Genomic DNA, 27,335 nt, shown 5'->3' with positions numbered 1-27,335 from the left:
CCTCATCTATGAAATAAGGACACTGGACTGGATGACCTTTAAGGTCCCTTCTCACTCTAGATCCATGATATCCTATGAGAAATAAGTAACAGTCCAACTGGGCACAAGACCATCTGGAAGAAAGACAGGGGATGGGCCAAGGGTACCAGGAATCCTCACCTTGACCCTGAGTTAAGTGTTATAGGATGGGGGAAACAGAATGCCTAAAGACTATAGGGTCTGCAACTACCTGCCCAGCTCTCACACTTACTAACAAAACCCTAGTTTCCCTAAATGTACGAGTGAAACCCTAGGGAAAGTCATTTAACCTCTCTTTGGCCCACCTATAAAATGGGTATGATCACACTTGCACCACCTACTTCATAAGGTTTAGTGATGTGAGGGCCCTCTAGCTGCATGAGTTGTTGTTATCATCAGCTTTTATTAAGCTGTCTTTCTGAGACCCCTCCTGAAAATTCTTCCCAATTCTTCAACATACTATAATGCAAACAGCATTGAGTCTGGAGTTCAAATCCTAGCTCTGCTCTGTACTGCCTGGTCAAGTCACCTCACCTTTCTGGGCCTCAGTTTCCTGATCTGTAAAATGAGGTGGGTTGGACTAGGACTAGATGATCTCCAATCAACTAATTAACAAACAATTCTTTTTTTTTCTTTAACATGTGTTTTTAAAACTCTGGGCTACAAATTTTCTCCCCTCCTCCCTCCCCACCCACCTTCATTGAAAAGGCAAGCATCTCAATACATGTAATAGATGTGTAGTCATGCAAAACACTTCCATAGTAGTCCTGTTGTGAAAAACTAAGTATATTTCCCTTCATCCTATCCTAACCCCCATTTATTCTATTCTCTCTTTCGACCCTGTCCCTCCTCAGAAGTGTTTGCTTTTGATTATCCCCTCCCTTAATCTGCCCTCCCCTCTATTAACCCCCTGCCCTCTTGTCCTCTTCTCCCCTTATTTTCCTGTAGGGTAAGATAGATTTCCATACCCCATTGTGTATGTTATTCCCTCCTTAAGCCAAATCCTATGAGAATAAGATTCACTCGTTCCCTCCCACCTTCCCCCATTTCCCCCCCACTGTAAAAGCTTTTTCTTGTCTGTTTCATGTGAGATATTTTACCTCAACTTCTCCCTTTCTCCTTCTCCCAGTATAATCCTCTCTCACCCCTTAATTTTATTTTCCAGATATCACCCCTTCATCTTCAACTCACTTTGTGCCCTCTATCTATTTATCTATACATACTTATAATTTTTTTCCCTCCTACTACCCTAATACTGACAAAGGACTCATGAGTTACAAATATAATCTTTCCCTGCAGGAATGTAAACAGTTCAACCTTAATAAGTCTCTTATGATTTCTCTTTCCTGTTTACCTCTTCCATGTTTCACTTGGGTCTCATATTTGAAGGTCAAATTTTCTATTCAGCTCTGGTCTTTTCCACAGGAATGCTTGAAAGTCCCCTATTTCATTGAATGACCATTTTTTACCCTGAAGGATTATACTCTAACAAACAATTCTTAAAAATACACTGAATACTAGCCATGTTGTGCAATGACTAACATTGATAGACTTAGCTCTTCTCAGCAATGCAAGGATGTAAGACATCTCCAAAAGTCTTATGACGGAAAATGTTATCCACATCCAGAGAAAGAACTTTGGAGTTAGAATGCAGATGGAAGCATACTATTTGCTTTTTTTCCTTCTGTTTTGTTTTGTTTCTTCTTTCTCATGGTTCCTTCTATTTGTTCTAATTCTTCTTCACAACATGACTAATGTGAAAATATGTTTAATAGCAATGTATTTGTAGAGCCTGTATCAGATTGCACACCATCTTGGGAAGGGAAGTGGGAAGGAAAGAGGAGAAGATTTGAAACTCAAAAGCTTATGGAAGTGAATGTTGAAAACTAAAAATTAATTAATTAATTAATTAATTTTTTAAAAGCCACACTCAAGAGCCAGGTACTTCCATTTAGGAGGTCTGAGGTCTCCCCCAACTCTTAAGTCTTAGGATCCTATGATCTTATTTCTGTTCATGGTACCATCATCTTCCCCAGCCCCTTGGAAGTGGAGATCACAGGGAGAAGCGACTTCCATGGTTACACAATGAAGTTAGGAGTGGTAGAACTAGGATTAACACTGACATTCCTAAAGCTCATATCTAACCGTATCATTCCCCTTGCTTGAGAAACTCCAGTGGCCAACTAATACTTTTAGTGTAAAACACAAATTTCCCTTTTTTGCCATTTACAGCTCCTCTCAGTTGGGCTGCAGCCTGCCCTTCCAAGCTTATTATACATTAGGCGCCTTTACACATTCTCCCTTCCACCCAAACTGGTCTATTTGCTTTTTTTTTTTTTTTTTTTGATAGGACACAGCATTGAATCTCCTCATGCCGCCTACCAAATCAAGTGTAAACCTCCTGATCTTGGTATTCAAAAGGCCCTCCACAATCAGGCTCCAATCTACTTGTCTAGCCCTTAACTCACACTCCTCCCCACTTCCTCTCCTCTGTATCCCAACAAAACTGGGCTGTTCTACAAGCCTTTGCTCAATGCCAACCCCTTGCCTGAAATGGGCCCACCCTCCCTACCATCTTCTCCAGCTGCTGACGCCCTTCTCTTCCTTCTAGGTCCAATTCAAATGCTGCTTCCCCAGTGAAGTCTTCTCTGACCCCTGTGTTCCTTTCTGCTAGTCCTCATGGCACTTTGCCTGGATGTTCCTTAGCACTTAATAATGATGTATTTGTCCTCCTTGATCAACTGTTACAATAGAATGTAGGTCATATCTCTTTTTGTATCCCCAACACTAGCAAACAAGGCTTTGTTCATGTCCTTCAACCTCTGGAATGACCTTCTCCACTCATCCTTCAAAGCCTCAATGAAGTCCCACTCCTTTATAGGCCATCTGTCTCTTCTAATTAATCTTCTATAGTACTTAATTTTATACTCAGCATACATCTCTCATAGTGTTTGTGGTCTCTTGGGTCATTGCTTCATTCAAACAAATATTTACGTCTTAAGATGTTGCTTTCAAAATACTATGAGGGCTACAAAGAGAGATAAGACACAGTCCCTAATCTCAAGCAGGGCAATAGCCAAATAAGAGGAAAGACAGGGACATAAATTCATAAGACACAAAGTGACAAATGGCAGCCCATTTCTGCCTGTCAAAATCCTCCCCTTCTTTCCAAGCCCATCTCAAGGGTCTCCTCCTCCATTAAAAGCCTTCCTTGGGGCAGCTAGATGGCGCAGTGGATAAAGCATCAGTGATGGAGTCAGGAGAACCCAAGTTCAAAACTGGCCTCAGAACACTTGACACTTACTAGCTGTGTGACCCTGGGCAAGTCACTTAACCCCATTGCCTAGTCAAAAAAAAAAAAGTCTTCCTTGATTTCCTCCTTTCTTGGACCAAATCCTAAAGAAAGTTACCTTAGCTTCTAATTTCTCCTAATACTTTCTTACTATGTTTGTGACCTTGGGCAATTCATTTAATCTCCCTATACTTCAGTTTCCTCATCTGTCAAAAGAGGGAGGTTGGTCTAGATGTTCTCCTTCCAGCTCTAGACCATTAGCCTTTATCTTTGCACTGATCACATTCTGGATCAGTTATTTGTATATCTGTTTTATTCTCTACTAGAATATAAGCTCTTTGAAGGCATAGACTATGTTTTCAGTTCCTATTTCTATCCATAGAACCTATGCAGGACCTAGACCTTGCATACAGTAAGTGCTTAATTAATGCTTAAATGAAAATCGAGGTTCAAATAAATGACATCAAAGTTTAGAAGGGGGAAAAAAATCACTTCAGCTTTGACAAGCTGGTGGTTGGGAAGTGGGAAAGGTGATGTACAGTCAGCATTCATTAAAGAGATGGTTGTTGAACTGTACTTAAAAGGATAGGTAGAATTTCAACAGGTAAAAATGGGAAGGGGAAAGGTACCTATATGGATGACAGAATGATCAAAATATAGTTTATGTCCTTTCAAATGAAAACTCCTTGAGAGAAAAACAGCATACTCACACACCAAAAAACAGTATCTACTTTGGCCCAAAAATATGGTATCTATTATAGCTCAAAAACTAGTATTTACTATAGCCCACTCTCAAGTTTTTGACAGACTTGTTTAGAGGAAAGCTATAGCCTCTAACCAAAAATAAATAACATTCATTAAAGCATCTACTGTGTGCACGACACTATACCTGGGGCTAAGGGAAATACAGTTTAGGTAAACCAAGGCCCCTGCCCTGACAGGACTCAGAGTCAGGCCAAAGTGACATGTTTTGTCTCCCTAATTTGATTAAGTTCCTAGTAGGGGCCCATAAAATGCCTTATGCCTTTTCTGTGTCTTCCACAGTACTTCACATTCTGTCTAGAATTAAGGCCTCAGAAAATACTTGTGCACTGATATACAAATATTCACACAATCCTCATTCATTCCACTAATAAGCATTTATGAAGGGTTCCCTATGCACCAGGTAGCATTGCATTGCAGATGGAAAACTGGCCTGGGAACCAAGTGGACCTGGGTAGAAGTCCCACCTTGGTCACATACAGGTTGTGTGGCCCTATGCAAGCCCCTTCCAGGGCTCTGAGCAAATCCCTAAGGATATAAACTACAGAAAAGGCTCACGCAGGCTGACCTGCATAGAGAATTTTCTCATTCAGGAGTTCTTTATATTAATAAAATCACAGGACCAGTCCCTCTGCCCTACCTGTGTTCCAGTCACTGGGCTAGCTAAAAATACAAAGATATAACCCAAAACAGTTAATACCCACCAGGAGCTTGCAAATTTATCAGGGAAAACCAATGAACTAAGGCTAGCAGAAAGTAACCTGAAAGTGGGGACCTCTATCTGCAACGCTCAGGAGATGGAGAACAGACACCCGTCCTCCACACACAACACCCCCCCCCCCCCCCCCCCCCCCCCCCCGTTGGGTAAGTTCCACCAGCCACTCCCACACCTTGGCTGCTTGGCCATGGTTGACCTCTTTCAAATTTCCCAAGAAATCACCAAGAATGGGTCTTTCAGAGTCTCTCTTGGACACAAAACAGGGCCACCCTAGAGAGAAGGACCCCTGGGGCTGCAAATTGCCACACACCCCACAAACTGCCTGCTAACAGCGCATCATCACTGTGTGGGAAGAGGCAGACCTGCCCCAGCAGGAAGTTATAAACACAAATGACCGCACAGCCCCTCCAAAGACGAGGAGGGAGTTATGTGCGGGACATATGCGTTTGCACTTCTTTGTGTTTCTTCTTCGGGGCTTGGTTTTGTTTGGTTTTGAAGTATTTCCTGCCTCTTCCATTCCATTCTAACCTCCACATCCTCCTGATTCATTTCTATTTTCCATAAGGTGCTAGAAGGGGGAGCAATGAGCAGCCATTCAGTATTAGACTGAGGGCTTAGGAACAAGACATGAGCACTGTGAGAGGGGCAAAGAGCGAGAGGGGTACAGAGGATAGGAATGTACATGACAAGCCTCCAGCACCCAGGTGGTGCAAGTCACAGCATCCTAGGATGTCAAGCTGAGATGAGACCTTAGAAATCATCCATCCATCAGTCAACAGCCAGGCACTGTGCTGATACCCAGGGATACAAAGTATTGTGTAGTTTATCCAACTCCTTCATCTTATACACCAGGAATCTGAGTTCAGGGGCTGGGCTCCTGGAATTCATGGGAAAGTTCAAAAGGGGAGGGGTCCAAAACCCATATGCCACCAATCGTACTTACAGAGGAGGAAACTGAGGCCCAGATAAGGGAAAAGACCGCACAAGTAGAAAATTACATCGGCAGGAAGCAGACGCAGGTGTTCCAACTTTAACTAAATCCAGCGCTCCTTCCACACACCACCCAGATTTCCTTCCATGGCCGTGTTCATAAATAATACAAAGACCTGACTCCATCCCTAGGGCACCCCTTGGCCCACAGAAGACCCTTCAGCATGTGCTTCCTAAAACAATCGGCCACCCCTCCCACCAACCCAGAAAAAGGACAGCCTGGACAGCTGCTGGCCTGAAGGAGTTAACCCAGCTGGTAGCAAAGGTTAGGAGGAAATGAACAAGCCACCTGACACTTTTCTGGCAGAATCTAAGCTGATTAGTTTAGGTTACAAACACCACTGCAAGATTCCACTACACTGATGAAACTGCTTCTTTTCTACAACCTAAAAATAGCCCATTTATCAAAACAGGCGCATTCCACACATGTTTCTGCACTGTCAGCTCCCTGAGGTTCCATATCCCCAAATCCTTCATCTGGAGCTTCTTATTAGAGCCCTGCTTTCCCTCGTCCCAAAGCTGAGGACCAAAGAACATGCCCAGGGAGCTCGAGTCTGCTAACACAAGCAGCTTAAGTTTCTTTCCAAGCACCAACCATGTAGTGCGGTGTGCGGGGCCCAGACCTCATGCAGAGCCCCAACAGGAAGGAGGGCTGGGCTTCGGGGAGGCAAAAATGATGGGCATGATGAGGCATGATCAGGAAGTCAGGAAACTGCCTTGGGTTCATGCAGGAATGGAAGGGGCCCCACCCACCAGGCAGGCAGGAGATTCAGAAAACACAAGAGAAAATGGTTTCCAGTCTATCTGAGCTGTGACCCAGCCATCTCAGGACAAGGCCAGCATGGGACCTGGAGCCAAGGCTGTCCCATCTCTCCCACCTCCAGCAATTCAATAAATACTTGCTAAGCACCTACTATGCACCAGGCAGTGTGCTTGGGTTCTGTCACAGGCCCTGCTCTCAAGGAATTTACATCAGGGGCAAGATGTTAAAAAACAATTATGATACAAGGGAGAATGAAATGTGCAAAAGAGAGACCTAGATGAAATGCTAAGAGAAAAACCTTGAGGGAGAGCTGGGGGAAAGGAGAGAGCTCGTTTCAGTGGGGAAAGAAGAGGGGTTTGTGCTGTAGTCCTAAGAGAAGAATCCATGGAAGAAGTGGGGCCAACCACTGACCATTAATTGACCTTTCAGGGTTCTTTTGTTTCCTCCCCAGAACCATCCTCAATCCCCGTCACACAGCAATGGAAATCAAAAAGTATTTATTAAGCACTTACTATGTGCCAGCAGACACAAACAACAGCAACAACAAAAAATGCTAGATTTAGAGTCAAATCCTGATTCTGAGTACCCTTTGGCAATAGGAAGACCAGGGAGAGTGCTGGGCACTGACTTAGGAGGACCTGAGTTCAAATTCTGACTCACTAGTTGTGTACTCTGGGCAAGCCACTTAACCTCTATTTGCCTCAGTTTCCTCAACTGTAAAATGAGTAATAACAGCACCTACTTTGGAAGGTTACTGTGAGGATCAAATGAGAAAATATTTTGTATTTGTTTTGTTTAGTCATTTTTTGGCCATGCCCAACTCTTCAGGACTCCTTCTGGAGGTTTTCTTGGCAAAGACACTGGTGTGGTTTGCCATTTCCTTCTCCAGCTCATTTTACAGATGAGGAAACTGAGGCAAATAGGGTGAAGTGACTTGCCCAGGGTCACACAGCTAGTAAGAGTCAGAGGCCAGATTTGAACTCAGGTATTTCTGATGACAGACCCAGCTCCTTATCCACCACACCACCTCACTGCCCTATTATTTGTATTAATGTTTAATAAAGTGCTTGGCATATGGTAGGCACTATAGAAATGCTTATACCCTTCCTTTCCCCCTTCTGGAGTCAGAGGACCTCAGTTCAATACCCCTTCTGACACTACCTAAAGTGATAGTGGACAAATCATTTACTCTCCCTAGGACCTAATTTCCTTCTGTGTAAAATGAGATGAGTCAGACGGGATGACTTCTAAAGTCCCCAGCACCAGGTGCCCAATAGCAGAAATCAAGCTATTCCCTCTGTACAAGGACCTAGAGACCATTGGGTCCGACCTTCTCACTGTGCAGATGGGGACACTGGGCCCAGTTTCATGACTTGCCCCAGCTCACATAGCTGGGGGGGGGGGGGGGGGGGGGGCGTGCGGCAGTGCCAGGGACCAGACCTGAGTGACAGATTCTGACCCTAAGTCTAGTGATCTTCCTATTAGACCATCTTGATACTGTCCTTTAAAAACTAGTACTTGGCACTTAATGTATACCAACCCCTCAGAGTAATTCCTCCCCCCCCCAAAAAAAAGCCTTCTTAAATCACACCACTCACAGAAGGTAAAGAATGGAATGGCCCTTCTTACAAGTTCAGGCTGAACTAAAACACTCCCAGGCTTTCAGCAATCCTCCCCTATACACACACACTGGGTGAGCCAGCTTGGTTTCCAACTGCAGAAAATTAATGATAAACTGTGGACTTCCTTATAGCCCCTCATTCTTGGCAACATCTTTCAGAGATGGCTAGAGCATGGCCTCCACCCACACCAGATCCAGACAGAGCAGCTGTCAGGCCTGCAGCACGTACCTCGAGTGTGCAAAAAAATGTGCTTCCCCGCAGGCCAGGGAGTAGAAGGTCTTTTTTACCCCAAACAATCTACCCTCTCTCCTGATGCACACCACCCCCAAAAAAAAACCACAACTAGCATTATCTGTCAAGCGAGCATTCACAGAAACATTTATCCACAAAAATTTTACCTGAGACCACCCAAGGTGCACTTTGGCTCTTCAGCCTAAGTAATAAAGAGGCAAAACCTAGGTCCAAACTCCATTGGAATCAATCACTAGCCATTCTCTTCCTTGGTAAGTAAATACAACCCTATGCTGTTCTCCTCTGTTCATTGCCTAGGCCCCTTATCACTGATTACGCCCAGCCAAGGCTCAGCCTTGGATCACTCCCACAATTCACCACCTTTGCTTCTACACACAATACATGTGCTACTGAACAAAGATGGAGAAAATGACACAACTCTTCTGACTGGCTCCACTATAAACTTGTGTTACACAGCCTCAGCTGGGCCCTCACTGCTGCCAGGCAATCCTACCATGCCTCCCTTATCAATTTCACTATCCCACTCTCCCCCAGTAGCTCTTCCAAACCTTTTCATTCCTCCTCAAACCTCTCATGGCTCCTCCTCTTCCTCTCAAGCTGAGAATCTTCCCTCATAATTTTACAAGAAATTTGGGGCCATTTGTCATGAGCTCCCTCCTCTTCCCACCTTCTATCATTCAGATGTCTTCTACCGCTATCTCCTCCTTCACCCCCCCAATCTCACACGAGGTGGCCCTACTCCTTACCGAGGCTAACCCTTCTAAGCAATCCCATTCCATCCTGTCTCCACCAGTATTCCACCTCTATTCTCAGTCTAGCACTAATTTTCAGTCTCTCCCTCTCTACTGCTGCCTTCTCTACTGACTACAAACATGCCCATGTCTCTTCTATCCTGAAAAAACCCTCACTTGATCCTTCCATCCCCATTAACTATAGCCCTATATCTCTTCCGCCCTTTTTAGCTAAACTCCTTTGTGAGAAATGAAAAAGTTAAGTTTCCACATAAGTAGATAAGAAATCAGCACAGAGAAGTTAACTTCTGGGGAGGGGGGGAATAACAGAATTCTAGGCACATAATGTATGTTAGGGGTGGGGCATGTAAGGAAGATTGTAACCCAGAAGGATTAGGACCAATCCTGATCCATAAGGGAGGAATTAGGCAATTACTAACTATAAAGCTTGCCCTGGCTTCTTTTACCTCGAGCATTTTCTCTCCTTCCAAGGAGGTGCACCCGCTTCTCGCGAGAATCAAAATGACGCACTTCAACCTCTTTAATAAAAAGTCTTTGAGACATCAGTCTTTAGAATTGAGTCTGAGGTCATCTTTATAACATCCTTGAAAAGTCCATTTACAATAGACATCCACTTCTCTCCTCTCACTCTCTTGTTAACCTCTTATAATTAATCAGGCTTCCAACAATCTTATTCTACTGAAATTGCTCTCTCCAAAGTTACCAGTGATTTCTTAACTGCCAAATCCAATGGCCTTTTCCAAATATTCATTCTCCTTGACACCTCTGTATCTTCACACCGTTGATCAGCCCCTTCTCCTTGATGCTCTTTTCTTTCTAGGTTTTCAGGATACACTCTCTCCTGGTTTTCATCCCACCCACGGATACACTCTCTCCTGGTTTTCATCCTACCCACTGACTTCTCCTACTATGTCTCTTTTGCTTTATCCTTTTCCAGAAGATCACAGCTTTTAACCACAACTGTCCCTCGGGGCTCTGTCCTGGGCCTTCTTCTCTTCTCCCTCTATACTACTTCACTGGGTGATCACATCAGCTCCCATGAATTTAATGGCCATCACTATGCTGCTGATTCTCAAATCTGCCCCAACCTCTCTGCTGACCTCCAATCTCACATCTCCAACTGCTTTCCAAACTCTCGAGCTGGATGTCCAGTAGATGTATTAAATTCAACATGTCCAAATCTGAACTCATTATCTTTCTCCCAATTCTTCCCTGTTACTGTAGAGGACAACACTATCGTCCCATCCCTCGGGCTCACAATCTAAGAATCATCCTGGACTCCTTGCTATCTCTCACCCCCCATTTCTAAGCCATGGCCAAGGCCTATCAATTTCTTCTTTGCCACATCTCCTGAATATGCCTCTTTCTCTCCTCTGACATTGCCCCAACACAGGTACGGGCCCTCATCACCTCACACCTGGATTACTGCAATAACCTGCTGGTGAGTCTGCCTGCCTCGAGTCTCTCCCTGCTCCAATCCGTCCTCCATTCAGTCACTAAAATGATTTTCCTAAAGTGCAGGTCTGATCACAACACACACCCCCTCCCTCATTAAACTGCAGTGGCTCCCTCTCACCTCCAAGATCAAATATAAAATGCTCTGTTGTGGCATTCAAAGACCTTGATAACGTAGCCCCCTCCTGCCTTTCCAATCTTCTTACGCCTTACTCCCCAACACGTACTCGTCAATCCAGTATTCTACCCTCCTGATTCCAGGCAGAGCTGCACTCAGGCCATCCCAGAAAATGAACTATCTTCTTTTTTGAAAGGTCTCCAAAAAAAGGCAGAACTGTAAAACTTCAGTCTCCATTAAGATGGTTCCATACTCCATTACAGGCTCTAACCGTGAAAATTTAGGTAAAGCATTCCCACGTCTTTGTTCCTAGGTTTTGACTAGGTTTCCCCCTTTGAAAGGAGAGGAGTGGTCTAGCTCTGCAATGCTGCCTAAACATAGACCCATATGATTTGGGAGCTGGCAGGGACCTTAGAGATCACCCAGTCCAACAACACGATTTGACACACAAGGAGAATGAACAGAGTTGTCCAAAGTCACCAAGACAGTCAGTTACCAAGCCAGGATTACAACTCATGTCTCATAATACCCAATCCAGTGTTCTTTCTATATTCCATAAAACCTTAATCTATCTCCAGGAAATGGTCCCCTGGGAAAAGGGAACATCAGTGACAGTTCCCAGAAGGCAAGATATTAACATTTAAGTATGGCCATGAGTTACAGATGAACATCTAGACCTGGAGGAACTGGTCTCCTGGAAGCTACTAGGCCCAGATGCAAACAATGAATACGGGGATACCAAGGCTGAGGACAAAGAGGAGCCAATGAAGTCATGAGCCACTGGGACACCACCTAGAATTCTCTCACTCATTGCCCCAAGGGCGTGGACAAACCATTAGCAGAATTTGCCAAGGCCTTGCTCTTCCCCTTCAATTCAAACAGAAAAACATGTTGAGCACCTACTAAGTGTAAGGCACTGTGCTAAGCCATTCTCTATTCAGCTCCCCCCTTGGCTTTCAACCACCTAGCATGAAATGTTGAAGACATTTAGATCCAGGCACAAGAAAGGAAGTAGAATGTAAAATCAGATTAAAGGGAAGCCAAGAAATTATAAGGACAGGAATATAACCTTGTATCAGTGATTTATAAAAGAATCACAGAATTTGGATCTGGAAAGAACATTAGAGAGTCATCTATAATCCAACCCCCTTATTTTACAGATGAAGAAATTTAGGGTTCAGGTTGCTCAGAGGTAAATGTACTCAAAAGTCTTGTGATTCCAAACCCTTCCAAATTACTTCTTGGGCAATACAAATTCAGGGCTATTTGCCATTTATACGTAAGAAGTAGTGCCCTAATTTGGGGGGGGGGGGGGGGAGGGAGGGAGGAAGGAAGGAAGGGGAGGAGGAGGAGAAAAAGAAAGAAAGAAAGAAGGAGGGAAGGAAGCAAGCAAACACTGGCCTGGGAATCAGAAGACCTGGGTTTAAATCCTAGCTCTGCCAAATCCTAGTTGCATGACCTTATGCAAGACCCTTGACCTCTGTGAGCCTCAGCTGCCTTATCTGTAAAATGGGAATAATCTCTGCTGTCCTTCTTTAACTGGGTCACTACAAAGATAAAATGAAATAAGAAACGTGCAAGTGCTGTGTAAACTATAAAGTCTTTTAAAAAAAAAAAGCCTACAAAGTTTTGCACAAAGTTGTTTATTACTATATCACAAAAATCTAAAGATTCCCTAAGTCTTTGATGCATCAAAGATGTCCAGTGATGGCTTTTATGCTTTACTTACTGAGGCAGGAAAATAAAAGTTCTATGTTGAAGAAATACTTTCAGTAGTAAGGGTTGAAATTTAAAAAGACTTTCTGCTCTCATCGGTCAGGTAGTCATTCAACAAGTATTTATTAAGCACCTACTGTGTGCCAGGCATTGAACTAAGTGCTACAGATACAAAGAAAGGCACAAGACAATCCCTGTTCTCAAGGAATACACAGTCTAATAGCAGAGACAACATGCAAACAACTGCACGCAAACAAACAAGATACAGACAATTGGAGAGAGTCAATAGAGGTAAGGCACTAGAATTAAGAACAATCAGGAAAGGCTCCTTATAGAAACTGGGATTTTAGCTGGGACTTGGAAGAAGCCAGGAGGTAGAGATGAGGAAGGAAAGAATCTCGGGGGCACGAGGGACAGTCAGTGAAAACGCCCAGAGCTGAGAGATGGGAGTATCTTGTTTAAGGAACAGCAAGGAGACCAGCATCACTGGATCATGAAGTATGAGGGGGGTGGTGAGGTGTAAGAAGACTGGAAAAGCAGGCGGGAGTGGGTTATGAAGGGCTTTAAAAGTAAGTGAATTTCATGTTTGATTCTGGCAGTGACAAGAAGCAACTGGTGTTTATTGAATTGAGGGGGATAGGAGGGGATGACATGGTCAGACCTGTGCTTTAGGAAGATTAATTCACCTGCTGAGTGGAGGACAGACTGACTGACTGACTGACTGACTGACTGACTGACTGAAGAGAGATCTGAAGCAGAGGGACCTTGAGGGCCAGTATCAGGACGGTGGTTGTGTGAGTAGATAGCACAGAATGTATGACGGACATTTGGTGAGGGTAAAATCAGCACTTGGCAACATCAGATTGGATACGGGGCGTTTGGGAGACAGCAGTTTTGAGAGAATGGGAAGTTGAGGAATTGCAGGAGGACGTGGTAGTGCCCTTGACAGTAACATTCCAAAAATTCAGCTAATCAGAATATCCATTCAATGTTCAAAGATCTTCCCATTAGTCAGGCTTCATGTTATAGAACACAGAATAAATGTATCATCATTGCTTCTAGGACTTTTTGCTTTGATGTTTAGAGCACCCCACACTAAATGCAGTTTCTCATTCTCCAGGTGTCTTCTCCCTAGAGATGTGAAGCTGACCCCAGACAATGGAGAAGAGAACTAGGCTCCGTTTTCTGCTGTTTCATCAACAAATATTGATGAAGACACACTGAAACAGAGATTAAATCAATACCAAAGAAATGTGACTGCTCCCTAGAGCTCTTAAAACAGAAAGAAAAGCATGAATCTTGAGTTCGTTCTCTGGGGAAAAATGGGCCGGGTCATATCTTCTCTAAGCCACCAGGATTCATGCGGAAAGTGAAGTCATCACTGTCTCAAGCCCTTCGCCTCTAACCATCCACCATGACTTCCATGCTAAGGCAGTGTGATCTGATGGAGAATGCTGGATTGGAAGCCAATACCCAGCATGTAATCCCAGGTCTGTGACCCTCTCTGAGCCTCATTTTCACTGTGCCCACCCCATTCCAGACAACTGTAAGGGCTAACAAGTCACTTTTTCTCACCCTTGTTGAAAGATTTAAGGAGAAAGAGATCCCTTCCAGATGGAGAGGGAAAGGTAGCATTTGAGCTGGATTTTGACAGGCAGAAAGCCCATTCAAGGAATGCAGCAGGGACAGTGTGAACAAAGAGGCAGGAAGAAACTGGGGAATGGCAAAGAGCCCAGGATGGCTGATGAATAGGTGGGAAATAGCACAAGGAAAAGCTGGAAAGGTAGGGTTAGGCCAGATTGCAGAGGGTTCGATTGCCAGGATGTATCACTTTATTTGGGAATGATAACAGTTGACATTTACATCGTGTTTAATTCATATGTTTATTTTATTTAATCCTCATAACAGTGTTGTGAGGTTGGTACTAGAGATATTTTGCTGTCTCTTTTCACAAAAGGAGGAAGTTGAGGCTCAGAAGTAAAGAGACTTGACCAGGGCCACACAATGAGTGCCAGATTTGGGATTTGAACCTAGGTCTTCTTCACACTAAGCCCAACATTTGAGTCACTACTAAAATGATGCCCCTCTAAGGAAAGCACTGGGGAGCTACTGAAGGTGTTTTGGGAAACAGAGAGGCATGCTCATACATGTACATAAAGCTTATACCAGCAACCACAGAGAATTAGCACTTAGAGCCAAACAGCCTCCCTCACCACCACCACCTCGATATCCTAAAAGAACACGGGCCAGAATTCGAGCAAACCATTTCTCTGCTCAATTGCTTAACTCTGTCCCAATTCCCTTTCCTTACATCAAAACAAGATAGTCAACCCGAAAAGGCGACAATATGGCTTGGTCTTGAAGCCTAACTTATTTTCCTGCCCGTTTCTCAGTCACCTGGACTTTCACCCCTGGGTGCCCAACTCTACTTCAAAGCAAACAGCAGGAAGTAGCAAGGATCACGAAACTGCCAACAGTGGCCAGCCCTGAATGGCATCCTGTACCAATGATGGCATTTGTCACCAGAGAGCAATGTGGATGACGATCCTCTGATGAGTCTAAACCAAAGCCTAGAGGCGAGGCATGCCAAATGACTTACGTTGAACCAAGAAGGAATGACCCAACCTGCCATGGCAAGAGAAGGCAAACCCCTGTGGGCAAACCCCTGTGTAAAAGCTGCAAGTTTCAATACAAACCCAAAGGGGAGCTGCTCTGTCCTGACCACCTGTAAGTCAGATGAGGCATTTCTAGTGTACTTTTCCTCTGGTTGTGCTGAACTTTTGGAGTTACACTGGTCAGCTCTCACTAGAAAAAGCATTGGGACTTGGTGCCAGGCTTTCATACCAGAAACGTGGGGGGTCAGGACCAAAAGTAAGGGAAAGAAAAAACAGCAACCCTGTGGAGAAAAGTAAATCCTGCTCTCATTGGCATGGTGAGGCCCGTTATGAACAACATAGTTCATTATTACAGGGATTTGGATATGAAGCAAGTCAAATCATGTCCCAGACACATCAACTAGAGAGACCAAGGCCTGATATAAACCCCACACCTCTAAGGCATGTGTCAGTCTTATAAAGGAAGGGGTTTTCAAACTCCTCATACTCTCAATTTGGCAACCAGCTTATCCTCAAGAAGAAAGGGTATGCTTTACACGTCCTCAGTCTTCTTTCTCCAATTAATTTTTCTATTTCTTGAACTGGAGGGGAAGATGGGAGAGGAGGGGGGACAGTATAGTTCTTTGTACTTCCTTCACAATGATATATATATATGTAAAACCCAATAAATGTTTTTCATCATTTGATGGCCTGACCAGAATTTGCCCCTCTCACCCTCACCACCCCCCAAGAAAAAAACCTTGAGACTTTTATGTTTAGAAACTGAATTTCCAAGCTTTTTCTTAGAAGTCATTAACCTCTCTGGGCCTCAGTAGGCTTATCTGCAAAATGGGAATTAAACCTTAACTGCCCAGAGGTAAGATAATAATAATAACTTGCCAGATAATTTTGAAAGGGTTGACCTAGATCAAAGATCCTTAACCTGAGGTCTGTGAATGTGGGTTTTGTTTTGCTTTTTTAAATATTTTCATAACTGTATTTGGCTTCCTTTGTAATCCATGTATTTTGCTTTATGTATTTAAAAACATGATTCTGAGAAGGGGTCTCTAGGCTTCAGCAGACACTGCCAAATAGGTTCAGACACTAAAAAAAGGTTAAGAACCCTGAGATGTGACCTCTTAGGGCCCTTCCCCCATCTATATCTACAATATCATGGATCCTAGAATTGCCTCTACCTCCTCCATTATTTTCTAGCTGTATGGTCTTAGGAAAGTCACTCCCTCCTCAGAGGCTCAGCTACAGCCTCTGGAAAATAAGGACAATTCCAAATTCCAAGGCCCTGGTGTTGTTTGACATTGCTCGTCCGGGCTGCACTATGCTGAGTGCCTTCTCCACCATGGCCCCAGGAACCTCAAGTTAAGATCAACCTGAGGTCCCCACCTCATCACTACCCTCAGCCTCTCCCTTTGGAGGGTGGGGCCATGAACTCCAAATCCCTACTTCAGGAGGGAGCTCAGCTCAGATCCATCCTCCTTTCTCCCCACTTCAGGACTTCTGGACTTAGTCCACCTTGGCCTCAGGAAGGCATCTTCCCTCTCCCCTCCCTTAGCTTCCTTTTGTGGGTTATCTTCCCCCCATTAGCTTATAAACTCCTCCAGAGCAGGGACAGTTTTTCTTTTTTCATATTTTCATATTTCAATTTAATTCATTTTTTCATATTTTTCATATTTCAAATTTAATTTCATATTTTTTCATATTTCACTCTAGCGGTGTCCAGTAGGTGCTTAACAAATGTTTACTGATTATTGACTATTGTCTCACTTCTCATTCCTCATTCATTCTATCTCTGCCTCCAAGACTTTGCACAGGCTTTCCTCCCATGCCTGAAATGCACCACTCCCTCCTCACCTCAGACCCTTGGAACCCCTGCTTCCTACCTCAACATTCATTGCTCAGCTCAAGACCTACCTCCTTTCAGGTATTAGTCTGGGAGATCTCCTCTGACACTACAATGCATAATTGCTAAGAGTCCTTTCCTGATCCCTATTCACCTCAATGGGGCAGCTAGGTGGTGCAGTGGATAAAACACCAGGCCTGGAGTCAGGAAGACCTGAGTTCAAATTCTGCCTCAGACACTTACTAGCTGTGTGACCCTGGGCAAGTCACTTAACCCTGTTTGCCTCAGTTTTCTCATCTGTAAAATGAACTAGAGAAGGAAATGGCAAACCACTCCAGTACCTTTGCCAAGAAAACTCCAAGTGGGGTCACAAAAAGTCAGACCCGACTAAAAACAACTGAACAACAACACTCACCTCAATGATTAGCATTCCTAGACTGTGGGAATTACTTTGTGCATTTACTTTATATGTTTTGTATATGTTTATCTATGCACACTTTTTCTCCAGTGCCATCTACATTCTTTAAGGGAAAAGGAAAGGAATAAGTATCCCTAGGTCCCAGCATGTGCCTGATGAATAGTAGGCTTTAAATTAATGCTCACTAAATTAACTTGATTAAAGGTAAAAAGCCACAGAAATGTGAGCTATTACTATTTCCTCTTAAGAATAAATGCATTTTTATTATGTAAGAATAAAGTGGTCATGACCTGTTGTATACTCAATAAGTACAGTACTTAACAGATGATGAAACAATGAATATTGAATGATAGCCTTTCCCATTCAACAAATGTCCTTGGTCACATCTTCACTTGAGACATATGAACCATTTTTTTATTATTAATAGTAATAAATAACTCATATTTCTTAATGTTCACAAAATTCCTTCACACTGGCCAGACAAGCTTTATCGCCCACCTTTTTATAGGAAGTTACACCAAGTTTCAGAGAAGAGGCAGGCAGGCTCCCATGTAAGAAGCACTGACCTGGCAGTCAGGAAACCTGTCTCATTTCTCTTTCTTGGCTGCCTGCAGAGGGTGGACTAGGCCTCTGAGGCACCTTCCAACTCTGAATTGCTAAGATTTTGTAAAGTGACCCATCCAAGGTCACACAACTCTGTTAGGTGTCAGAACTGAGATCTGCTCCCAGGTATCCTGACTGCAAGTCCAAAATTCTTCCCACTACACCATTTGGCCTTTCAAAACAAGGGCCAGGACCACAGTGTTCTTCCTATCTTAATAACTAAGAAGGAAAGAAAAGGTTTTCTCCTGACTGAAAAGTGAACCAGGTCATGGAATCCTCTTACTTCAAACTTTTTAAGGGCCAGGCTGTGTCTGCTTTGTATCCCTCACAGCACCTAGCAATATGGTCACTGTACTGGTGCCCCAGGCTCAGTCTCTCCTCTCTCTGATCCATCCTTCATACAGCAGCCAAGGTGACCTTCCTAATACGTAGGTCCCCTGCTCAAGAAGCTCCAGGGTCTCCTCACTTGTTGTTCAGTTGTTTGCAGTCATGGCCAACTCTCCCTGACCCCACCTGGAGTTTTCTTAGAAAAGATATGGGGGTGGGTTTGCCATTTCCTTCTCCAGTTCATTTTATAAAGAAGGAAACTGAGGCAAACAGGGTGAAATGACTTGCCCAGGGTCACACAGCTAGGAAGTATCTGAGGCAAGATTTGAACACAGGAAAATGAGTCTGAGGGAGCTGCCTACTAACTGGCTCCAACCTGCCTTTCCACCAGGCTTTTTATGCATTATTCCCCATCACTCAATCTAGCAAAGCTAGCCTTCTTTCTGTTCCTCATGCACACCATTCCATCTTCTACATCCATACATTTGCACTGGCTGTTCCCCACACCTGAAAAAGTACCCTCTCCACCTCGTTCATTTCCTTCATTACTCAAACTAAGCTCTGCCTCCTAGGTGATTCCCTTAGCTGCTAGTGACTCGAGATGAAATTCTCTCATCTATACTTTGTATATATTTTATATATAATAATGTGCATACACTGTTTCCCCTGATAGAATGTAAATTCATCAAATACCTATGAAGATCCATCCTCTCCAAGACCTCCCAGGGTGGGAACTCTGTTAACTGATGCTAACCTGTCTATGAGTATAAGCAGACAATAAGCTCTTTGAGGGCAGGGACAGTTTCATTTTTGTCTTTTGTCTTTGTGGACCAATGCCTAGCACTGTCCCTGCCACATAGCAGGCACTTAAATGCTTTTTGACGGGGTGTGAGCCCATCTCTTTTTGCTGATGGAATGGAAACAATTCAAGGGTTTTTGTTGTTTTTTTTGTTGTTGCTGATACCATTGCACCAATCTGAGTCATGAGTACTGATGAGGAAGATGATGAAAACCACAGAAGTGAGGGGGCAGCATGGTGTAGAGGGCATAACACTGACCTTGGAGCAAGAAGACCTGAGGTCTGACTCAGCCACAAACTAACTGCAACTTAAGGAAAGTCACTCCCTGTGCCTCAGTTTTCTCCAATGTCAAACAGGAATGTCATGATAACCAACATTTCTAGAGCACTGAAGCTACTCTATATACATTATCTCATTGGGTCCTTACAACATCCCTGTGAGGTAGGTACTACCAGATCTAGTGCAAAGATTATAGTCCTTGTACTACCCATTTGGGGGGACTGGTATAAGGATCAAATGAGATAATAAATGTAAAACGCTTTATAATAAAAGGGCATTTCACAGGATCTCAGCTATTATTATAAAAAAGTCTTCATAAACACCAAAATACTTACAGCAGCACTTTCTGTGATGGACAAGAATTGGAAACAAAGTAGAAGCGCACCAATTGGGGAATGGCTGAACAAACTGTGACACATGAATGAAGTAGAATATTACTGTGCTGTAAGAAATGAAGTGTGTGAGGACTAGAGAAACCTGAGAAGATAAATATGAACTGATGCAGAGCGAAGTAAGCAGAACCAAGAAAACAATACAGTGATGACAACAATGTAAATGGAAAGAATAGATGTTACAAAATTATAAAGATCAAGGAGGAATTGAATGAAGAGATGAGAAGACACCCCCAACCTACCCCCTTCATGGAGATGGGAATTTACACAAGCTGTTGCACATGTTTTCAAACTTTTTCAATGAATTATTTGTGCTGCTTTTTTCCTCTCTAAAAGATACTGTTTGTCATATGAGATAGTTCTTTGGGAGGGGAAGGGGAAAATAAATACTGAAGTCTTCCTCCCACTAATGCTACTCTGTCAGCCTCCCATACATCGCTGCTCTCCAACAGACTATATTCGCCTAAGTGGGTTTGGTGTTTTTTTCTAAACTACAGGTATGTGGTTATTTTTCAGCCCCTGAAGCTCCTTTAACCTATAATGCTTGCATGATTCCGAGTAGAGGAGACACAGATTTAAGCACACTGAACTACTCATCAGACACACAACAGACTGGAGAAGAGAAGAATGAGGAGGTAAGTAAGTAAGCACTGTCTTTGAACAGATGAAAGGCTCGGTCATGAAGGAAGAGGAATTGGGTCTGTCCTGCACAGCCACAGAAGGCATGGAAGTCACTGGGAGGCAGAATTCTTTCCAATATAACAACTTCCTAACAGTGAGCAATGTTCAAAATGAAATAAGGGTGTGCATGTTTCCCCATTACTGGAGGAGTTCAGCCAATAGAGGGATGATCACTTGTTGGTGATGGCTTACAAAGGATTCATACATCAGGTAAGGAGATGAGCTACCTGATCTGGAAGGGCCCTTTCCAAGTCTAAAGTTGTCTGAGTCTGTAGGAACCCAAGAGACAAGGAATACCATACATACCGAGAGCTAATACCACAATAGAAAACTGAACCTTGATATCACTTTGCCCTTCTGCAGTCCCAAATTTTCAGAATGAGTCTACTAAAAGCCCAGGCTTGCTTCACTAGGGTTCTAATGGCATTGAGCAGCTTGGGCCTTAAGGCATTTATAAAGGTATTGAGCTGCATGACCATTTTATAGAGCAAGAGAACCTATCATCTTTAGCCAATATTTTTTATTGACTACGCAAAGGATGAGAAGGCACCCATTTTCAAATGACACCAGAAGAAGACAGTCTGGCATCACTATCCAACTCAATTCAACACTCATTTATTTCTTACTATGTGCAAGCAAGTAGTATGAACCAGGAAGTCCTCGGTTCAGATCCTCCCCTGCCACACACCAGATGTGTAAACTTAACCTCAACCTCTCAGTGTCCCCAGCCAGCTCTCTAAAGCTCTAAATGACAGTCAAGTTGCTAGAGTAGAGAGTTTCCATATCAAGAATTCAAACCCAGATTAAATTATAAGATTATAGATATGGAGCTGGAGGGACCTTAGAGGCCATTCAGTCCAACCCCCTCATTTTTATAAATGAGGAAACTGAGGCCCAGAGAGGCTAAGTGACTTACCCAGGGTTACAAAGATAATTTACTACATAATGCAAGATGTGAACTCAGTTCTTCCTGACAGAGTCCAGCATTCTATCTATCCACTGAATCACCTACCTCATAGATCTGGACAAAAATTGTACAAGGCACTGCTGGGTACTAAGGATACAAAGACATATCCCTGACCTCAAGTAACTTATGATCTACTACGTAAATATAATAATTCATGTTTTAAGAGTATTGAGTCAGGGGCAGCTAGGTGGCGCAGTGGATAGAGCATCAGCCCTGGAGTCGGGAGGACCTGAGTTCAAATCTAGCCTCAGACACTTAACACTTAACTAGCTGTGTGACCCTGGGCAAGTCATTTAACCCCATTGCCTAGCCCTCCCCAAAAAAAGGGGGGGAAGAGTATTGAGTCATAGGCAGGTTAATATCTACATTGTTAGAGGAAGTTTCCACACCAGGAGTTACTTACTGATCCTTCCTGGGTTCTTGTATCTACCAATGAAGTAGCTGAGGCTCAAAGATAGATAGATAGATAAACAGACAGACAGACAGATGGATGCATGGATGGATGGGTAAATGGATATAGGAAGGGAAGGATGGAGGGATAACCGATAGACAGATGGCTGGAGGAAGGGAAGGACAGAAGGATAAAGGAAGGGAGAGAGCATTTATTAAATTCTTGACATGCTAGGCACTGTGCTAAGCACAGAAGACAGTCCCTGCCCAAGTAGTTTACATTCTAATGAGAAAGACAATACAAAAAGGGAAGCTATAAAGTAGAGGGAGGGGGATATAGGCATTAGACCTAGAAGCGTCATGGAGGCCTGGGTTCCAGAAAGATAAGCCAAAAGCCTTAATATATATCAGATATTAAGTAGTGTCATATAGTAAGAAGAGTGGTGGACTAGAGTTAGAGACCTGGGTTGGAATCCTGCGTCACACACCTGCCCAGTACATGACCAAGGGCAAATCTCATACACCACGTGAATTCTCAATGCTGTGTTCTTGCTCTTTTCATCTTCCCACCCCCACATACATCTAAAACATCCTTTCCTCTCCTCTTATCCATATTTCAAGGCCCAGCTCAAACCCTACCTCTCTGAGATGTCTTCTCAAATCACCCAGTCCACACTGATCTCTCTCACCACTGAACCACACAGCAAAGGTAACACTTATTGGGTACTTACCACACAACAGCTTGTATAATTGTAGAATTAGTTAATTTCCCTGGAGGCCTGATCCCCCAACTGGACTGTGAGCACCGTGCCTGGCACTCAGTAAGTCCTTAATAAAACATTAATAAATGTTTGCTGGCTGACTGTAAGCTCAAAGGCAGGCATCATGATTTACATCAATTTGTAACACAGACACCTACTACATTCAGTTCCACTCAATGAATGCTAAATGACATGTGCCCCCCACCGCTTCCTGTCTTGTATTATTATTCTCATCTGCATATATGTCATAATTACCTACTTCCCTGAAGATATATTTCTCTCCTAGAAAATGGGCATTTCACAAATACTTGTTAATTGCCTCCTTCTAGTTGTGAATTTCTCTTCATTTCTATAAGCCTCAGTTTCCTTACCTGTGAAATGGGGGTAACAGCACCCTCACTAGTGACTTCATGGGGTGTGTGAGATCACTTTGTGAAATGTAGAGTGGTAAAGACAGGATCAGGGTTCAAATGTTCATGTCCTGTATGATCCTGGGTGAACTCTTAACCCCCTTGGATCTCAGTTACCCCCAGATGTAGATCTACATGCCTCTCCAGAACTATTTTGGGAGAAGGAGAGGGAGAAGGGAAGGCAAGAAAGGAGAGAAGACTGAGGAGGGGAGAAGGGGAGGGAGGGGAAGAGTGGAGGACAGAAGAGAAGGGAGGAGAAGAAACAGAGGAGAGGAGAGAAAGAGGAAGTGGAAGAGAGAAGAGGGGAAGGGGAGGGAGGGGAGCAAAGGAAAGTAAGGAGAGTGGAGAGGAGAATTTAAAAAAAAACCTCATCTCTGCAGATGCAGACTAGGCTTGGGGGAGGGGCAGGGTTAATAAGCCCTTTTCATCCCAGAGATAGGCAGTGAAAGCCTCTGCAGCAATGCAGAGCCCATGCAGTGAACACTGCAGCAAAATTCCGTGCTGACTGCTGAGAGAGGGGAAACCAAGGAGAACAGATTCACGCTTCCTCAGAACCTGAAAAACATGCCTCAGAAACACAGTGGGCAGTCTGCCTGCCGTCTGGCCCAGGCCACAAAACAGAAATCACATAAAAGCAGCACCAACAGATTCAGTTCCCTGGAGCAACCCACATAATAGCAGCAAACCATCTGGGAGGCTCATTTTTCCAGGTGGAAATGATAAACCTGCTTTCTTAGCTCACAGGGAACCCGATGCCCTCAGAAAGTGCCTTCTCAGCTGGCCGGGCTGTTGGATTCTCACAGGAGGGCCCCAGAAGCATCTTATATCCTGCGATGCCTACCCCCCCACCCCCTCGTATCCCCCACCCCACCCTGGGCTCTCCCCTGGCAGCAGGAAGAGAATTTAATTTCATTCAACAAACATTTAGTAAGCGCTTACTGTATACTCAATGCCAGGAGAGATAGCAATGTAGATAAGACCTGTCCTCATAGACCCAACGGTCTAGTAAGGGGGGGAGATAAGACAAATAAGAGACACTGAATCTTAGCCAAAAGGCCCAGTAATAATGATGACAATGATGATGATGATAATGATAGTCCCCATTTATATAGCACTTACTACACTGTGCCAAGCACTTTGCAATTGTCATCTCAACTTTGCAATTGTCATCTCATTTGATCCTCAAAACAATCCTGTGAGAAAGGTGCTGTCATCACCCGCAAATATAGATAAGGAAACTGAAGCAAGCGGAGGTTAAGTGACCTGCCCAGGGTCACACAACCAGTAAGTGTCTAAGGCCACATATGAACTCAAGTCTTCCTGACTCCAGACCAAGTGCTCTATCTACTGTACCACCCTGCTGCCCAGTAACATATACCATCTCTAAAGGATGACCTTAGCCTCAGTTTCCCCATCTGTAAAATGAGAGGTTTGAACTATATGATCTCCAAAATCCCTTCTAGCTCTAAACGTATGGTGCAAAGTATAAGTTGCTACGTGAAGGCCAAGGTAAGGAAAGGTCATTAGAAAAAGAGAGTGGATCAGGGAATACTTCATCAAAGAGGCAGGTATTTAAACTGTGCTTTAAAGGATAGGAATTCAGCAGATAATTGGAGGAGGCCATTCCAGCACAGGAAAAAGCAGCTTGAACAAAGGAATGGAGGGTGGAGAGCTCAAGGGACAGAGAGGAGCCCAGGAACATGAGGAGAAAACTATGAAAAAACTGCCAAGTTAGGATGGCACCAGATTGTGAATGCCAAAGGTTTGACCAAAGGAGTGACACGGTAAGCACTAGGAATTCACTGAAGATTTCAGAGCAGGGGAGTGACATGCGCAGATCTATGCAGAAGGGAGATTGACTTGGTGGTGGGATGGAAGGAGGAACAAATGTTAGGAGGCTACTATTGAAAGAACAACAAAATTTCAGAGTGGGAAGGGCCTTCAGAGGCCATCTAGTCCAACGCCTACAGGAGGCCAAGAAAAAAGCAGGACTCAGTGGCTAGGATAACCCACCCCTCCCATTTGGAACATCCCAGCTAGTTGTATTGATCCCACTTTTTTGTTTCTAGGACTTGCAGCCACAGAATGTTAGAGCTGAAACCTTATGCTTAAACATAAGTCAGAACTGGAAAGCATAGAGATCATTCAGATCAATGGCCCTCATTTTACAGAGAGTCAGAGAAAAGTAACTTTTCCAAGGTCACATAACGAGTTAGCGATGAAGCTGAGACTAATACCCAGATGTCTAGACTGCCCAGCCCAGGACTTTTGCTGCCAACGTTCTGGAATAGACAACCAAAGGCTAGAAAATGGGCCAAGCCAAATTTTCCTTTGTCCATGGAAGTGAGAATTCAGAGAATGTGAAATCTCAGAGCTCAATGGAACAGTGGAGATCATGTCCAAAAACTACTTTTAGGTAGGAAACTGAGGCCAGGAGAGGTTAATGACAAAGGCAAAGTCAGAAGCCTGACCTCATGGCTTGAAATGAATGACTCAAGGTCATTCAGCCCATTCCCCCTCCCCACCTTCTCTAAATCACATATAAGCCATCCCAGACAAATGAGAATGTATTCAATAAAAAAAAAAAAAGACTTCCAGAAGGAGACCCTTGGAAAATTATTCCGGAATCTAACAACACTCACTGTCAAAAAAAAAAAAATTCCCAGTTCCTATCAAGGTATTAAGTAATAAATTTCAGAAGCCAGAGATATATAGTTCAACTTTTTTAATAAGGATAAAAACTTACTGCCCAGAATCTCAGAGTTGGAAAAGACGGTAAGATTTCCCAGTACACATACTGAGCAAACAGTCATCAAGCCTTTGACAGCTTAGCAGGAGATTCAATAAGTCACCCCCTCCTAGGATGGCCCTTTCTCCTTTAGGATAGCTCTACAGAAAGTGTTGGGAAGACTTTCAAACAGCTGAAGACAGTTATCACGTCATCCCTAAGTGCTGTCTTCTCCAGTCTTTCAACCCATCCTCACCTGGCATGACCTCAAGACACCTCACCATCCTGGTCTCCAGCTTCTGGAAACCTTCCAGTTTGTCCAGAACCTCGCTTAAATGTAATCAGGCCTAATCTGAACACAACTGATTTCAATAAGTATTTCATTAAGTGCCTATTTCCTGCTACTGAGATGTAATAGATAAGTTAATATAAAATAATTTGATTGAGTACAGTGTAGTAAGAAGGGGAGGGAGGAATGAAGAAAGGCTTCTTGTGGGAGGTAACACCTGAGAGCCTTGAAGGAAGTTAAGGATGCTAAGAGGAAAGGGTCAGACGGAAGTATGTTCCAGGCACAGGGGGCAACCAATGCAAAGATGTAAAATGGAATGTCACATTCCACTTTGGTCCAAATATATCTTGTGTTGGGGAGTAGTATGAAATAATCTTGGAAAAGTAGGGAAGAACCCAACCATGGAGAGCATTAAATGCCAAGCTGAGGAACCTATATTTGATCTTAAATTCAGCAGGGAGCCAGTGAGGGTTCCTGAGCGAGGGGGTAACACAGCAGGACACACCCGTGCTGAGGGGAGGATGAGCTAGAGAAGGGAGAGCCTGGAAGCAGAGAATCACAAGGCTTCGGGTGTGGTCTGCCCACTAAAGGAGCTTCAAAATTCATATTTTACTCAGTCTGTAGCATCCTTTTCCATGCTCACTCATTGCATTGCCTTCCTGCTATCTGTCACCCCCAAGCGTTAATAGAGCACTAGGCTGCAAACACTGTGTGACGGAGCAGCTACAAAAGTCAGTGTGATGTGACGCTGCTTGGAAAGAAACACAGTGTCTAAAACACAAGAAGCAGTAGCACTCCCTGTCCTCTGCCCTGCTAGTGTATCCAATCCTAAGTGCCACATGTTTGGAAAAATACTAAGAAATTAGAGTACGCTGAAAGGAAGCTCACTAGAGTAGGGACGAAACAGAAAACCACACCATCGCTTAAAGTACTAGACATGTTTAACCTACAAAACATGGTGGCCATCTTCAAAGTATTCGAAAGAATGTGGAAAAGGGATTAGACTCCTGTGCTCCATCTGTTTGACAAACATTTATTCAGCACCTACCTCCCAGAGTCGTTGTGAGGGTGAAATAAAATAATATAGGTAAGGACCTTGCAAACCTTAAAGAGCTATGTAAATGTTAGCTAATAGGTATCATAGGAAAGGGGAAGCTAGGTGACACAGCGGATACAGTGCCTGGCCTGGACTCAGGAAGACCTGGGTTCAAATCTGACCTCAGATGCTTACTAGCTGTGTGACCCTGGGTAGCCACTTAACCCCATTGCCTAGCCAAAGAAAGAAAGAAAGGGAGAGAAAGAGAGAGAGAGAAAGAGAGAAAGAAAGAGAGAGAGAAAGAAAGAAAGAAAGAAAGAAAGAAAGAAAGAAAGAAAGAAAGA

At 43.7% G+C, this 27,335-nt stretch overlaps 1 protein-coding gene across 2 annotated transcripts in view; it reads right to left on the bottom strand.

Annotated features, from left to right (window-relative positions):
* Positions 1 to 27,335, bottom strand: part of LUZP1 (leucine zipper protein 1) — an 80,927-nt gene that overhangs the window by 52,845 nt on the left and 747 nt on the right. The window lies entirely within an intron of this gene.

The sequence above is a fragment of the Vombatus ursinus genome, unplaced genomic scaffold (assembly GCF_900497805.2).
Source record: "Vombatus ursinus unplaced genomic scaffold, bare-nosed wombat genome assembly UNPS02014859.1, whole genome shotgun sequence".
Classification (NCBI taxonomy): domain Eukaryota; kingdom Metazoa; phylum Chordata; class Mammalia; order Diprotodontia; family Vombatidae; genus Vombatus; species Vombatus ursinus.
This window is presented reverse-complemented; position numbering and strand designations above follow the sequence as displayed.